Source organism: Thermobia domestica, chromosome 9 (genome assembly GCF_964235325.1).
Source record: "Thermobia domestica chromosome 9, izTheDome1.hap1.1, whole genome shotgun sequence".
NCBI lineage: Eukaryota > Metazoa > Arthropoda > Insecta > Zygentoma > Lepismatidae > Thermobia > Thermobia domestica.
In genome coordinates, this window is record NC_137462.1 from 225227661 (window position 1) to 225244802 (window position 17142).

General features: G+C 36.2%; 1 protein-coding gene across 2 annotated transcripts in view; it reads left to right on the forward strand.

Moving 5' to 3' along the window:
• The first annotated feature begins 3400 nt into the window (after positions 1-3400).
• LOC145694232 (uncharacterized) overlaps positions 3401-17142 on the forward strand; it is a 331455-nt gene continuing 317713 nt past the window's right edge. The window contains exon 1 of one of the 2 annotated variants that reach the window (XM_081770334.1): positions 3401-3453. The gene's annotated coding sequence lies outside the window, so the exon portion shown is untranslated. The remainder of the gene's footprint in view (positions 3454-17142) is intronic. The other variant, XM_081770336.1, reaches the window with a different exon arrangement.

Below are 17142 nucleotides of genomic sequence, written 5' to 3' on the forward strand. Positions count from 1 at the left end.
AGTTAAAATTTTGTACTTAATTCCTTTTAATGTCAAACTACTCAGTTTTTATGATTACGTCAAAAGATCCTATATAAAGGGTATTGTACTTCTGTGGGTATTGCAAATTTCAAGAGGTGAAAAAAACGTTTTGTCAGAAAAGAATTCTTGCTTTCTTTCCAAAACTATTATATAGAGGTTTTTAATTAACTTTAGTACTAACTTTGTAATAACTCCTCAATGTGTTTTATTTTAATAAGTAAAACCTATTTCTGTTTTCCACTGTTTTAATCTTAATTTCTATAATAGATTTCTACTTACATCTAAATTCCACTTTCAATTAATGAATTGCACTACGAACCCCCTAACAATTTAGCCTAAATAATAAAAGTAATGAAGTTAGTCTAGTTTGGGAATTATTAAATAATAATAAACATTTATGCTGAAATTAGTCTCTCGCAAAATATCTATCATTGCAAAATTTCCGTAAGGAATACAACGAAGAATAGCGTCCTAGAAAAATATAAGTTGGTTCTCTTGTATAATTCCGCATGCGTCATGTCCATGAGATCGATTGCAATCTAAAATTATTGACCTATTTTGTAAGAATTATACGTGTAGGTTGGCAAATAAACTTTTAGAATAACTGGTTACGTGAAATGAAATCGTTCTTCACAATACTGATTCGCCTGTATATCTTTTCTCTTCCGTCCAGAACTCTTATGTTAAAAATGAAAGCAATTGACAAACAGTTTTGTTCCCATAGTACAATTACCATCTTTAATTGTTGAACAAACTTTGTTCCTTGATATACAAAACATCCATCATGTGTTCTCATGTCTTGTTAGTGAGAGCCTAGTGTTTATAAAAATGAATTCTTTCAGTTTTATGTCCTACGGTATGCTTGCTAGGCTAAAGGAGACGATGATAGTGAGAAATGAATGAAATGGTGGAATGAAGGAGGTGGGAAGAAACAAGGAGAACCCCGATAAAACCCATGCTCATTGTGTTTGTCCACCACAAGTAGGATGGGATTGAACGAGGGGCCCAAGCACCAGAAGTGAACGGTTTACCACTGAGCCCTACAGAATTCCACTAATGATTATCATTAATTTTTCGAATTCGTTTTTTGCCTAATATTTAATGGAGAACTAAATGTAATCTAATGCTACCATTATAAATTTCAGATATGATATATAGCACAGTTTGCACTGAAACAATTTTTTTAGGTATTAGGAGAGTATTTATTTTACCAACACATATTTTTATGGTGAAATAAATTACAAGTATGGTCTTATTAGACCCCAATATTGAGAAACAAGAATTCGATAATGAAAATATGATAGTAACATCTAATCCATTTACTGGGATGGTAATCATGGTTCATCCTTTTACATATTTTTCACTTTATTTTATCTTCTTGGTTCAGTAGAATAGGCTTAAATTATCTTTCACATTTAGACAGAGATTAATTAACTTACATTGAACCGAATTTATATGTCCCACTTACCTAGGAAATGGCGTGTTTCTGCCACCGGTTCAATTCCATTTGCAGGAGACCTATACAGATTATTCTCCAGCACAGGAGTTTCTATTACAGGAAACTGTGTTGCAAGTGGACCATAGATATTGCATACCCACCTCTTTGCAGATTTTCCACAGGCTGGAGATGGTGTGGAATCGACGATTTGACAGACAACGCTTCAGGAGTCCGAGAGCAGAGTAGTTTGTTGAGCTGGCATCATGAGTCTGAAGGGAATTGCCGTAATTCAAGTTTCCAGTTTCACACCTATAGAATTCCAGCTATGTTTTCTTCATGTGACTGGGTGCCTTGACTTGGTGGAGTTCAAGACGGTTCTCGTCTTCTCCGTACAATGCTGGGATTGTATACTGGTATATATAAGTTAAGACATGACTCTGATAGTATCCAGCATTGAATTTGACGTTTCACTCCACTTTTCGGAGACATAGTGTGTCCCTATATGAGAAATCTGCCGCAATCATGAAATGTTTTGGAAGACATTTTGCGCACTGGCGAAAAGATGTGCTTATGTGCTTGGCGTCATTAGGACTGTATGTAATGGCAGAAAATTTACCACAGCCTCTAAGAAGAGAAAAATCTTCCGCGGATATAGAACTCATCAGGGTATAAAAAACTTCCGCGGATTACCTTCATACAAAGACCAGCAGCTCCATTTTCGCAGAGCCATATAGCGTTCGCACTGTTCTTGCGAACGACCATAAGCGTAAAACACTATAAATGGCCCAGTCAATTATCGCCTGTGATGTGCACAGGCTGAGTGTAAGGATTTTCGGTGGTTACCATATGCCGACCTACAAGCAATGCCGACCTACAAGCAATGCCGACCTTGTAATCCCCTTCACAGAAAGCCGATTTCTAGCTCCTTGAGTCGGTCTGGACCGTATAATACGGTTCACAGTGGTACGATGTACATGAAAATTACACACTTAACGCATTCCTCGATCCGCGACGCCGTTAATTTAACGTCAGAGAGGGTCACAATGAATCCTTCCTAGAATGTCTTCAGTGTCAACATCATCCGACTACCCTCGACCACACTGCTTTACTACGTCACTAACGAGATACTATAATTTGATTCGTGAGAATTTCACGATCATGGGTTGTGCATGCGCGGTATACTTGTGCATTTCTTTGAGCTTAATATAAATGAATCAACCTATGTATTTGGTAAAACTATGGAAGGTGAGGATAATGTAATCTAAAGAATATAAATACCATAAGAACAGTTTAAGTTTAGCCATAGATTAGCATAGACTTATATTTAAATAAAGCTAATATGTCATTCCATTGTAACGACAAAAATGGGCTGATTATAGTTTCAACAAAGAAATTTTATACATGCTGGACCAGAAAATAATAAATTATTGATGTGACTTCTCATATAGCTACTATAACAATTAAATTTAACATCCTGAAGATGCTGTTGGCACCCTTCTCTATTCAGTGTTACAAATAAAAGGCATCACTATCAGAAATAAAATTATAATGCTCATGTTATTTATCAGTCTGGCACGTATACTATCAGTAAATAGTTATCTTCTTGTTTTGATTCACCTTCTTTTACCAAGTATTGTTTACTACATGTTGTGCAACTACATGACTCGAGAAAATTAAAATACGAAACAAGTTTTCATAACAGCAATGTTTAGATTACTTTTTAATATTGCATTTCCATCAAGAACTCTTTTAAGTCCAAAAACTCATTTGCCAACAAGAGTTTCAACCTCACTCATAATGATAATTTCCTTCCTCTTTAGTAATAAAATGAAATTCAATCTAAACGTAGGTGTCGAATGCGTCGTAAAAAATAAAACTTCAATAGAGCATTAAACTGAAAAAGAAAAATATACTGTATAATGGATTGGTATAATAAAGTGAATCTTCTGTGCAAATTCCACAGCATTGCACATTTTCAAGGAGGAAGATTTAAGGTGAGTCTTTACAAGAAGTGGAAGATATTTATCTTATACTTCTTATCTACTTATGCACAGGAATCCAAGAAACAAGAAGTGAATCTTAGGTGTAATTGTGCATTTAAAATATATATTATTTCTTAATAGTTATATTTTCTTATTCTTTCAATCAATATAATATTGCAGGTACGCATACTTGCGAAAGTAGTAAAATTGGGATCTGGTCAATTTTTTTTTCAATGCTAACTACCTATAAAATTCTGGTAGGAGGGTAGATAAATGTGCCCTCGGATTTTAGGTTCAAAATTAATCACAACGTCTTCCTCAGGTACCAAATAGTGTTTCCTGAAAATCTCAGATCGCGGAAACTTCAAAAAGATGCCCAAAATTAGTATAGAGTTTATCAGATATGGGCAGGGAAGATAAACGGGCCCTCGGATTTACGGTTCAAAATTGATCACGTCTTCCTTAGTTCCCAAATGGGGTGACCAATTTTGAACCGAAAAACCGAAGGCCCGTTTATCTTCCCTGCCCATATATGGTAAATTATATAGTAATTTTGGACACATTTTTGAAGTTTCCGCGGTCTGCAATTTTCAGGATACACTATTTGGGACGTAAGGAAGACGCTGTGATAAATTTTGAACCTAAAATCCTAAGGCCCGTTTATCTTCCCTGCCCATATCTGGTAAATTCTATATTAATTTTGGGCACCTTTTTGAAGTTTCCGCAGTCTGAAATTTTTAGGGAACCCCATTTGGGACATAAGGAAGCCGTTGTGACCAATTTTGAACCGTAAATCCGAAGGCCCATTTATCTTCCCTGCCTATATCTGGTAAATTCTATGCTATTTTTGGACACCTTTTTGAAGTTTCCGCGGTCTCAAATTTTCAGGAAACACTATTTGGTACCTAAGGAAGACGTTGTGATCAATTGTGGACCGAAAATCCGAGGGCCCGTTTAGTTTCCCTCCTACCAAAATTCTTTATCAACACTTTTATATTTACGTAAAGGCCCGTAAAATGCATTTCTATTATTTTATCACGCCAGATCAAGGAAACTATTATTTGATATAATTCATATGGTTACTTTTAAAAATTGTAGGTTAAGATAACGTATATTTACTATTTTAAACGGCTTAGAGTTCACACTTGGTAGTTAATAAAATATATGGTTTTTATATTATTTAAGGTTTCCGTGATCTGGCTTCTTTAACAGTGATTTTGGTTGCACAATTTTGATTAACATAGGTATGAATAATTTCATTTCTAACCAAACTTCCCCGTTTAGAAAACTTGTATCCATCATATCATAACTAAGCATCGCACGTTTAATCACAATTTTATCTCTTCTAAAATTTGAAACATACAAATATTTTTTAGATACGAACATAAATCAATGCCACAGATTTAACATTTTAGATACTGGTAATTTTCAGTACTTAATTGATAATGTATAGAATATATGCGGCGCATTTTTTTAGAAATAAAGTAACAAACATAATATGATTTGTTAACCCTCTGATAAACCTTAATATCAGTAATATTTTTCACCTGATGTATATCGTGTTTTCTTTAGTTAAGGAAAATACTCTCCTGTTTATGTGACTTCTGGCTTAGTACAGTAAACTTTAAAAGATCCGGAAGATATATTAACTCAAATTGTTATTCACTGGTAGTAAACCTGAAACAATGTATATAAACATCCTTGTCAGATGTAATGTAACACCGTTTAATTAAATTTCGGAAAATCAGTTTAAAAGATAAATAACTTCTAAAGGTTGCATGTTTAAAGAAACCTAATCATAATCAATACACAGTACTTAGCATGTTAAGAGTCACACGTAATTTAATTTTACGCACACAGATAAGTTTTGTTCTCCAATAAATTTATAATTGGAATGTTTGATTTTCTGTCAATCATAGGTTCAGTTTTCGAAGATAATACCAGAAAAGTAATATCCGTCATTTGATCACAACCTCAAATTTAAACTGCACAAATTTCTAATAGTGTTTCGATAAAATTATATCCTTTTAGGAAATAGTCTATAACCAGTGGTGGTCTATAACCTAACCAACCTCATCCGACTGACACGGTGATCCATTTGAAATCTTGGCGTGTTCATTCTGTCTGTGCAAATTACTTTATACCCGGAAGAGGTTAAATCAGTGCTGGATGTTCTGATAGATAAATCTTCGGAAAAGACTAGAAAATGGTAACCTCTTTGGCTATTTGAAAACTAAATTTTATTTATACTAGTTTGACACAAAATTTGTTTCCATCCTATAATTCAATATATTTTATTCATGTTGAAATTTGAAACATGCTACATCTATGAGGAACATAAACTTTTCCTTTCGAGCGTTTGTAATATTTCATTACGATACAGTTTAGACTTTTAATATAGAGTATCTAACTCTAACTAACTAACTCTATGGCCTATGGAACCCGGAGGTTCAGTGCCGCGTTTACAAAAGCTCTCCACTGACTTCTATCCTTAGCTAATTGCATTCAGTTTCTAAATATAGATTATCTTTGATAGAAATTTAGCAGTAAAATAGAATTCTTCAATTTTCCCTTTCTTTCTTTCTCTTTTCTTTGTTTCGTTTTCGTTTTTATTTTTATTATTTTCTTTAAGTTTGCATTAGTAGTCTGAAATTGAGGATATGACCAACGGTATCTACTGGGGTTTTTAGAATGTATTTTGGATCAGTACGTCAAATGAACATTATCGGATATGCAATCGATCCACATTGAAACCAAGAATGTATGATACACGTTTGACATTATCCTTGACATGTCTCGTAGTTCTACAGTTCTACTTAAAATTTAGTATGTTATCCATTATAAAAGTGACATAACGAATGCTTAAAGCATCCTCTATATATTTGAATAGTTGTGAAAAAATATTTAAAAACATACATTATTTCTATATTATTGTTTTGAAATGGTAACCTTTTTGGTTATTTGAAAACAAAATTTTATTTATACTAGTTTGACACAGAATTTGTTTCCATTCTATTATTCAATTTATTTTCTTCATGTTGAAATTTGAAACATGCTACTTCTATGAGGAACATAAACTTTTCCTTTCGAACATTTGTAACTTTTTACTGCGATACAGCTTGGATTTTTAAGATAGAGTATTTGTAATAGAAATTTAGCAGTAAAGAAAAACTCTTCAATTTTCTCTCTCTTTCTTGCTTTTTCTCTTCTCTTTTCGTTTCGTTTTTTTGTTTTTTTTTAAGTTTGCATTAGTAGTCTGAAATAGAGAATATGACCAACGCTATCTACTTGGTCTATTAGAATGTATTTTGGATCAGTACAACCCAATGGACCAACAAACACTACCGAATTTGCAATCGAACCACGCAGAAACAAACTAAGTGTGTTAAACTTTTGACATTATCCTAGATATAACTCGGAGATCTACAGTTCAACTGGAAATTGAGTATGCTATATATTATGAAAGTTACATAATGAATGTTTAAAGCATATTCTATATATTTGAATAGTTGTGAAAAAATATGTAAAAAAAATTCTATATTACTGTTGGATTTCTGGAAATGGAACTTTATAATGTTAGGTTCTTTTCTTAGGACGTTTGAATTCCACAGCTTTATCTGTTCCCTCTTATCTTTTTCTTCTTCTCTAATCTCTCTCTCTCTCTCACTCTCTCTCTCTCTCATTTCGGAATCTCTGTGTAATAAATATCCATTGCTTTCAATTTTTCATTGTGTGTGTTTCAGTTTCTCCCTACATCAACTTATGAAGCTTGTTTTGTCTCGGTTTTGTTATTTCATTTTATCGTAACTAATACTTGTGTAGTATGAAATTAGAATTGTGCTCATGTTGTTAGCTTATTTTAGTATAGGAGAGAAGGAAGGAGGAGAGATAGGGGATCTGTTTACCTGACACGATTATAATATAAGAAGATGTCTATTGGGTGGCGTAACTGCACGGCGTTGTTTGTCGTAATTTTTTGATGTGGAGTGTACACCTAACGCCGTGCAGCTAGACCACCCAATACACACCTTCTTATCCCATAATCGTGTCTGGTAAAGAGACCCTCTTTCTCTCTTTTCCTTTCTTCTCTCCATTACTAAAATTAGTTAACAACATGAACGCAATTCTAATTTCAAACTACATATGCCCTAGTATCGATAAAATGAAATAACAAAACCGAGACGAAACAAGATTCATAAGTTGATGTAGGGAGAAACTGAAACACACACACAATGAAAAATTGAAACAATGGATGTACATTACATAGAGATTTAGAAATGAGGCAGAGAGAGAAGGCGAGAGAAGAACAAAAACAAAAGGGGGAACAGATAAAAATGTGGAATTTGAACTTAGTAAGAAAACAACCTAACATTATAAAATTCCGCTATCATAAATCCAACACCAATATAGAAATAACGTTTTTTAAATATTTTTTTCACAACTATTCGAATATATAGAGAGAGGATGCTTGAAACATTCATTAAGTCACTTTCAAAAAGGATAGCATACTCTATTTCCAGTAGAACTGTACATCTCACAGACACATCTAAGAAAATTGGGAGGCCCGGGTTCGATTCCAGGCAGGAGCTCATGTGGTTCGGATTCCACGTTAATCAGTAGGTCCACGTCTCATATAGCCTCGCTGCTGAACGGGACGTTAAACTCAAATCAACTCAACTCAACATCTAAGATAATGTCAACAGTTTAACACATGCTTTGTTTTCACGTGGTTCGGTTGTAAATACGGTAGTGTTCATTGGACGTACTGATATAAACCACATTCTAATAAACGCAGTAGGTAACGTAGGTCATATCTTCGATTACAGACTTCTAATGCAAAGTGAACAAAAAAAAATGAAAAGAAAGAGAAAGAAAGAAAGAAAGATAAAATTGAATGAGTGCTATTTTACTGGTAAATTTTTATCAGAAATGTCCTATATTAAAAATCCAAACCGTATATTATGAAAAGTTAAAAATGTTCAAATGGAAAATTGGATGTTCCTTATAGATGTAGCAATCCTTGCATGTTTCAAATTTCAACGTGAATAAATCACATTGAATTATAGGATGGAAACAAATTTGTGTCGTGCTAGTATAAGTAAAATTTTGTTTTCAAATAAGCAAAGAGGTTGCCATTTTCTAGTCTTTTCCGAAGATTTATCTGTTCCGAACATCCAGAATCACTTTCATCTCTTGCGGATATAAGGTTGTAATTTGCACAGATAGAATGAACACGCTAGAGCTCAAATGGATCATAGTGTCAGTCGGATGATGTTGGATAGCTTATGGAACACCACTTGGTGGAGAATTCAAAGCCGTAGTGACAGTATTTCTTCAAAGCCGTAGTAAAGCCAAAGCAGTAGCCGGTAAATCGGTTGAGACTCGGTAACCCAGATGACAAAAAGATATTTTGCTTATTCCTGTGCGTTTAAACAGTATTTCTTTCAAAGATGACCAGGACTGGATATGTTATCCCCAGAGCACAAAAACTCGACGCTGAAGTTGCCAATTGATTACATTTTCCAGACCAGGTCTATCGGTCTCTTGCTCCGTTTTAACTTTGGAACAGGCAGGGCGTTGGTAGGCATTGCTGCATGTCAAAAGTTATATTTTTCATTTCTGGGTAGTGTTTGGATTGGTCCTTGTGTCTAGCTTTAGCTTTGTATACCATTTCAGCTTGTCTATGATGTTCGCCTAGTTGCGATTTTAAAAGCTCTAGCTTTATTATCGGTTGCTTTAATGTACAATAACAACCTGTCGCACCATTGACACGTATCAACATATGGTTTCTTGATTCTCAAATTCATTTTCTGAAATTCTCTTTCGTAAAGGACTCGACTCACAGGAGATGCTTTGCGTGTTTTTTTGTTCTCGTTGTATAGCTCCGAAATGGTGAAATGCGATGGCAAGTATCTTCTGTCTGAATCTTTTCGTGCGTAGTGGCTCTCATATGTTGGAACAGCCTGTAAATATTTTCGAATTTCACCATCTGTTCGTCTGATTTTGCATGAACAGGCTTGTGTACAGCTCTTGCCTCCGGATCAGCTATGCCTGTAATACTGGACCGTTTTTTTTGAATTACGGTTTCAATAAACTCTTTTCTTTCGCTAAACTCTTTTGTTTCGCCAAAATACCTACATCCACATGATATGAAACCGTAATTTGACGGAAGTGTTGCTTCTCCACGTCCAGCTGTCTAATCCTTATTGTTTTTTGTCCCTAATATCCATTGAACTAGCTAGATAAGCAATTCTTCAACTAAAATTTCCCATATTCCAGTAATTTTCAAACATTACTTTACAAAAATCAGGAGAACAAAAAGAACGACATTTTTTCCTACATAAAGACAAAGGCTCAGATTTCCGAGCAGCTTGCCTGTTGATGAAATGTATTCTTGCCCTGTGTTTCTATTAATCTTTCTCTCTTTACGCAGTTTCCTGGTATCATCTTTTATACTTCTTACTTTTTTCTTACCTCTAGTGGTCCGTGATCTGTCAAATATTTCTTCTATTTTATTTACACATCCACTTCCATTCCTCTGGTTTGAGGTGCATGAGGCTTACGTGTCTGAGGGATCTTCGATGTCAGTTTCTTCAAACATGATTACTTCCTTGGCATGAACTGTATTATCAGTTTCAACTTGTATGTCATCAGATGTTCTCGTATAGGTTATTTTGGCCGAAAACACCTGCTTCTCTTCCTTCCCCAGTTTCTTCTTTCCTTTTAGTTCTCGTCACAGGAGTACACTCAGTAGAACTAACAACTGCTGTTACAATAATTTGGATCCTTCGTTGAATTATTCAAGTCAAAAACTGTCTTCCATTCCGCAGGAACTGCCGGGTCATCACAGGAATCTGAAAATATAAAACAGAAATTATTTTTTGAATGTGATGGGCCAGCAAGAAACCAGCATCAAATTTCCAGCAACTCGATACGAAGTTCTTGAAATTTAGTCAAAATACATAATGTATCACTAGAAGCTCAATAGCTCCAGTGATAATTTTTTCCTGTATATTATGCTGGATCAGCAACAGATTGTGGTGACTGTGTCAAACACACACGCATATTATATTCCTGGATTCTTTGTTGGTCCAGCAATATTTTTAAGTCTGTACTTAAAAGTATTACGCCATAGACAAGAGGAATGAGATACAAAATACCATAGAATAGGGCAACTTGAAATGTAAAACTGATTTCGGTGTCCTAATATTGATTTAACTAACTCAATCTTACCTAACCTAACCCGTTCTCACCTCACCGTTTCCCATCTTTTTCTTTTCCGATAGTGTGCTGTGTAAATGATTTCAAGAATCTAATAATATTACCTTAACACAATATACTTTTATAATTTTTTGCTATTTAAAACCATTTCTATTTCAAACCATTTCAGAGATAAGAAACACGTAGCTAGTAACAGTTATATAGCTTAAAATGACGTATTTTTACACATAGAAATTATTCTGTATTAAGTCTGCTAGGAAAACTACAAAAGCTTATTTTTTTGAACACTGTAAAATTTATATATTACAGAATATTAAAATATAATTATTTAAATACCATTATTTATTATAATCAACAACTTTATTATAATTCAAAATTATTCGACATTCAACTAAAATAACAACAGGCATAAATGAGGAATGGAACAATAATTGCTAACAGAATAACAGAAAAATATAATAATTTGAATAAAATTTTAACAATTGCATTAAATAAATTTACGAAACAATTAAGAGAAAATAATTAACTCAACAGGAAACATATTTCGATAGTCGAACCAAAGGAAGGGGTAGAACACCACCTATCAACGGGATCATATTTAGTGTTACTGTCTTATTTTCTACGCCATCCAATGATATTACACCTTATTTGTATAGTATGTCGTCCAGTTGTATAAATGTTCAGTGTTGGCCTTTGTGTTAGAGAAGAAATACCTCATCTAGGTCTTTTCCATGTGGTAAGGTGCCAAGAACCGACGATACGTTGCCATGTTGGATAGCAATAGATATGGTTGAATTAGGAAAGATGTTGAACGAATATCTCCAGTTACGATAGAAATGCGTCTGCCTACTTCTCTAATAAAATCAAGGCTTGCAGATCCCCAAGCACCACTAGTCTCGATGGCAATTGGAGCAAAAATAAATTTATCAAGGAAGTTGTTCTATTTCCTTTTCTTTTCTACTTCTCTATGACTAGCAACAGCTTCCAGCATTCATAACAGCTAACGGGAAACTTGAATGGGCAAATGTATCTGAACGCGTAAAGTCCCATACTACTGATTTGCCTTTCAACGAAGGAACTAATGGCAATCAGGTCGTTTACCATCTGAACGACAACATCCTGAAGGTTCACGTATTGAAGCAATTCCAGCTGTGGTAAGGGCTCGTAAAATGATATCATTCACAGAGGAATGTCTAGCGTGTCTACCCATACTCTTCATGCATGAAAGGCCATGCAGGCCACGTTCGTTAATTGATCCCCGCAAGCTGGACAGCGATGTAGCTCACAAATATCTGCACCTAATCTTAAGGCGACAGAGATTCGAAATGCCTCAGTACTCATATGAAGACCTAATGCTGGGGACGGTATTGCATTCCACCAAGACCCAGCATGTAGGGATGAGGCAGCACGAATCCTGGCTTTATCCTCTGGAGCAATAACTGACTGTAAGAGAAGTTCATGAAAATGCGCTGCAATTGGTGTGTACCAAGATGCTTAAGAACCTATTTGATAATTTCTGGAAGATCAGTATCAGTTAATTTTTTCCATTTGGTAGAGCTTTCTTGAACTGTACCATCTGGGTCTAGGTGATAACCTTGAGGAAGAAAAGCCTCGACTAAACGAAGAGATCCGTGGTAGGACGCTGAAAAGGAAGGAATCGCCATATCTACGGATCGCCGAATATCAAGACCCCCTAATCTCGCAGACAAGGATGCTTGAATCCAAGATTCGTCGCTTAGAGAGCAGTTTAAAATTGACACCAGACCCATTTTAAGGATATGATCATATTTATCCGGTAGTAGAGTCTCATTCCAAGATAAAGAATTTTAAATTATTGTGATAAGTTTTGCAACAGCATTTTCAAACTTTCGCCGAGTTTACAGAAAAAAGATATCCTCCTGTTCCTTACCAGAGGGTAGCGTTCCCAAAACTGATGCAACGTTATCTCTTTGTACTACCATACTGATGCGTTGTAAGAGAAAAGAGGTTGCTCTAGCGTCTCCTGGCGATAAATAAATGCGGTGACCGACTTCTTTTATAAAGCTAAGGCCTTCGGGACCCCATGAACAACCTGATTTATTGGCTATAGCGACAAAATGATATTTGTCAAGTAAATTGCTGTACTTCTTGCGTTTTTCTGTTTCGCGGCAAGCAGCCACGTTGCCAGCTTGTGCTGAGGAAGAATGTAGATTTGAAAGGGCGAAGGTGTCGGAACAAGTAAAATCCTATAGAACTGCTTCACTTTCTTCCACGGTATTCGGGTCATACTATCTGGCCTCTTGCCGTCTGCACTGCTGCATCCCGACTGTCCACATATAGAAGGAACGCCTACTGAAATTAGTACCCTCATGATAATGTCGTTGACGCTGGATTGGCGTGAGTGTCTGTCCGCACTAATGGCACAGGAGAGTCCATGAAGGCCCTTCTTGTTTATGACACTTCTACAAGCAGGACATCTCTTGTTGCTCGCGAACATCTGCTCCCAAACACAGTGCTCTGGCAATTCGAAAACTGTAATCGGGAATATATAATCCTAAAGAAGGTGACTGGATAGCATGGAGCCAAGCGCCTGCTTCTTGAGATGATGTAGGTAGGAATCTAGCCTTATCTTATGAGTTATCGGATGACTGTAGAGCTGAAAAGTGGTGATTTATAAGAGGATCGTCCCAAGAGGATTGTAGTCCTATCTTATCAAGATCAGGGGGATCTGATTCCACTATAGATGACCACTTAGCAATGCTATCGTTGACATCCGAATCCGATACTAGGCTAAGATCTTGTTTGAGAATAGTCTCGATCAATGGCTTAGCGCCATAGAATGAAGACAGAAAGGATGAAATAGCCAGATCCATGGCGCGACCAATGCCGAGACCTCCGTGGTTAACAGAAAGGGACGCCTGCAACCAAGGGTTATTGTTGAGTGAACAATTCAGGATAGATTCTAGACCTGTTTTCAAGGTGTTGTCATAGCATTCCAGTAGATCAGAATCCCGCCAAGAAGGAGCACAGCGAAGAAAGTATAATAGCCTTGGCATGGACAATGAGGCACGTAGTAGGTAAAAGTCAGAGTGAGCTGAAATCAAGGAAAGACGTGTAAAGAAGAATTCTAATTTAGAAATTTTGTCTTTTAACATTGTTCGTCTTGCATCATTAGATAATAAGCTGGCGTCATCTGTCGAAATTCTTTGAATCCCAGGCACTGCTTCGTCAAACAGCATGAAGAGGATATTAGACTGCTCATTGGAGACTCCGAGAAAGCTGGCCTCAGATTTGGAGAAATTCATTTGCAATCCAATCTCCTTAGTGCATCTACAGATCATTTCTGATGTCTCTAGCACTGTTTCCTTGTCTCCAGCTATAGTCCCGTCAACCAAATACCATATATTCAGTTCCGTATTGATACTGTTAACGGTAAATCGTAAAGTTAGTGCGAACAAACCAGGGCCAAGAGGGTCGCCTTGTTGTTTGCGAATAGCATTGATGGACGTATCGATAAATTGATGGAAAACTGTTTTTACTTGTATCAGCATAGAGTCACGATTCAACTCGTTAAATGCGTTTCTGAAGTATATTTTCAGAAACACTTTCTCCTGCTGGTGTGGAAAAGAGTAGTACATACGAGCAGCGTGGACTGCTGCTTCTGCTCCATGTGGGACGCAAATTGCTAGTTGGTGTGGGGATAGAAAATGTGTTAGAGGTTCCCTAATTCTATGGCAAATGATTTTGGCTGATAATCTCCTCCACACATTGCCTATTGCGATAGGACGAATGCCGCCACTTTTCTTCCTCAAAGCTATTAGTGATGCTCCAAAGAAAATAGGTCTAATTTCCATGTGCACATCACTGGAAATAACCAGGTAGAGAAAATCGCAGATGGAGTTAGTCAGATGGTCTTTAGTTTTGGGAGAGTAGGAGTTTCTTTAATATTGAAGGATGGTGACTGTCCATACCTCGTTATGACCCGGAAGGAGATGATTTAAGTGCCTTCGTAAACTCGTCAGCAGATACTCTAGGCGCTACAACGCTGGGCTCAACGAGATCGGGAGGTTCAAAAGGGTGGCTGTGAGCCGGATGTTTCTCTTTTAATGCTTCTAATACAGATACATTTGGAGAAGCTAAAGTATCATCTGAGATGAGAAGCCGTACTGCGTTGCGGACATCACCATCTACTAATTTGTTCTCGACATTCTTAATGTTAAAACTGGAATTTACTGGTCGTCGAGCTTTGAAGGATTTCTTACTGTGATTAGGAAGGGCACCGCAACGAGAATCAGACCAACATCGCACTCTTTGTTTAACCCATGATGTTAAATTATTCACTTTGTCAGCTTTTGATGGCACGCACAATGTAACATAAGGAAAAAAGAAGAGATCCATCCAAGCTTCTGCGTCGTTTGTACGTACAAGCTGTTGCAATACCTCGCACAGAGAGTCTGCTACTCTAGCTATAACCCATCGAGGTACCCTGCGGAACATTGGAGTAGAAGACTTTAATCTTGCTAGAAGCTTATTTCATTTAGAGATCAAAATTTTTCTTGGGTGATCGACATTATTAGTGGATCATTGAGACTTCCGTAAAGCGACCATGATTTCGTTTTATTGATATCATAATGGCACCTGCTATTGTGAATTGCTAGGCCTTTTAAACTAACACACAATTTGTTACAAAGCTTACAGGTAGTCAGGGTATTTCTTATATACTAACTTCAAACACTTATATACGACGCTTCTACTGTAAGAAAAGGAATGTGGCCTTGTGGACAATGTTGACGATGATACCTTGGCAGTCAAACCTGTTAAATTTCTTTCAAGCATTTCAATTTTGTAAGTTTGAAAAATTAGGTATTTTTCTCACGTGCTTACTGTTGTTTGTTCTCAATAACACATTCTTCTCCATTCCAATTAGTTGAGGTGCTAGTGTATAAAAATTGAAAATTGTGATAAGAACATAAGTATTAATAATGTTTAAGGTTACACAACGAAGTTGTCGAGGAGGTATCGTCTAAAAGCAAAAAAAAAAAAAAAAAATCAAGGTGGCGGCCATATTTCAAAATAGCTGCGCGGTTACAGTTTCTCTGTTATACGTCGCCGGAATGTTAGGTTAGGTCGATTTTTAGGTTTGGTGGTCAAAGATTTTAATTTTTGTCTTAAAAACGTGTTAGGAAGTATATATATATATATATATATATATATATATATATATATATATATATATATATATATATATATATTTACATCAGCTAATGCTTATGACAACAAATACAATTCGAAGCTTTCTAGCACCCACTGGAAAACGTGAAGTATATCAATATTTATTTGCATATATTGTTATTGTAGACTGTTCCCATAATTCCCACCGACTTCGATTTTACAAAATTTGAGAAATAAATTTCACTTTTTATTTAGTGGTCAATTTGAAGGCATTTTGTTATACTACCATTAAGAAACCCATATACATCATATTACGAGTCAATCATTGTGGAACAATCTCATGTGTGACACGCAGCAGTGGTACCAATCTTTGAAGGTTTCATTTACAACTTTTTTCCTTTTTCTTTTTTAACTGATTTTGTGAGTAATGATGCATTCAGTATAAAGGTACAACAAGATATTCTTTCTCTCACTCACTCTCTCTCTCTCTCTCTATCTCTCTCTCTGTTGGTGTGTGTTTTTGTTTCTACTTTCCGGCGTAAGCGTGTGGATACTACCAGGTATACTTTCGTGTGTACATATGTTAGTGTGTGTGTGTGTGGCGCCGGTATATGAAATATTAATTGGGATCGCTTAGTGGAACTTATCGATATTAGTATGTACATACGAACGGCTGTTACTTCACACGATAACTTTGGACGAATGCGAGTTTTTAAATTCTGCTTTTTGCAATAAATAAGTGGAGTGATTCCTCTCGAGGGAGTTCCCCTAAATGGTAGCCCCCACCACGTCCAATTGAATCACAAATTGCCGCAATCGTTTCCACATTGTTTGTACAGAAATATGCAGGCCAAATTTTCGTTTGTACACTATTAGGGACGCCGCCAGAACGAAAACAAAGTGGGAGGGCTGTGTACATGGAAGCCCCCTTCCATGCCTAATTCAATCACAAATTGTCGCAATCCTACGTACGTCGTTTGTACAGAAATGTGCAGGTAAAATTTTCGTTTGTAGACAATTAGGGGTACCGCCAGAACGAAAACAAAGTGGGGGCTGTCTAAGTGGTAGCCACCCACCATGTCAAATTTAAACAGAAATTTTCGCAATCGTTTCTACATTGTTTGTACAGAAATGTGCAGGCAAAATTTTCGTTTGCACACAATTAGGGGCGCTGCCAGAACGAAAACAAGGTGGGGGCTGTTTTAATGATAGCCTCCACCATGTCCAATTCAATCACAAATTATATCAATCGTTTGTACACCGTTTGTTCGGAAATTTGCAAGCCAAATTCTCCTTTCTACAAAATTAGGGGCGCCGCCAGAACAGAAA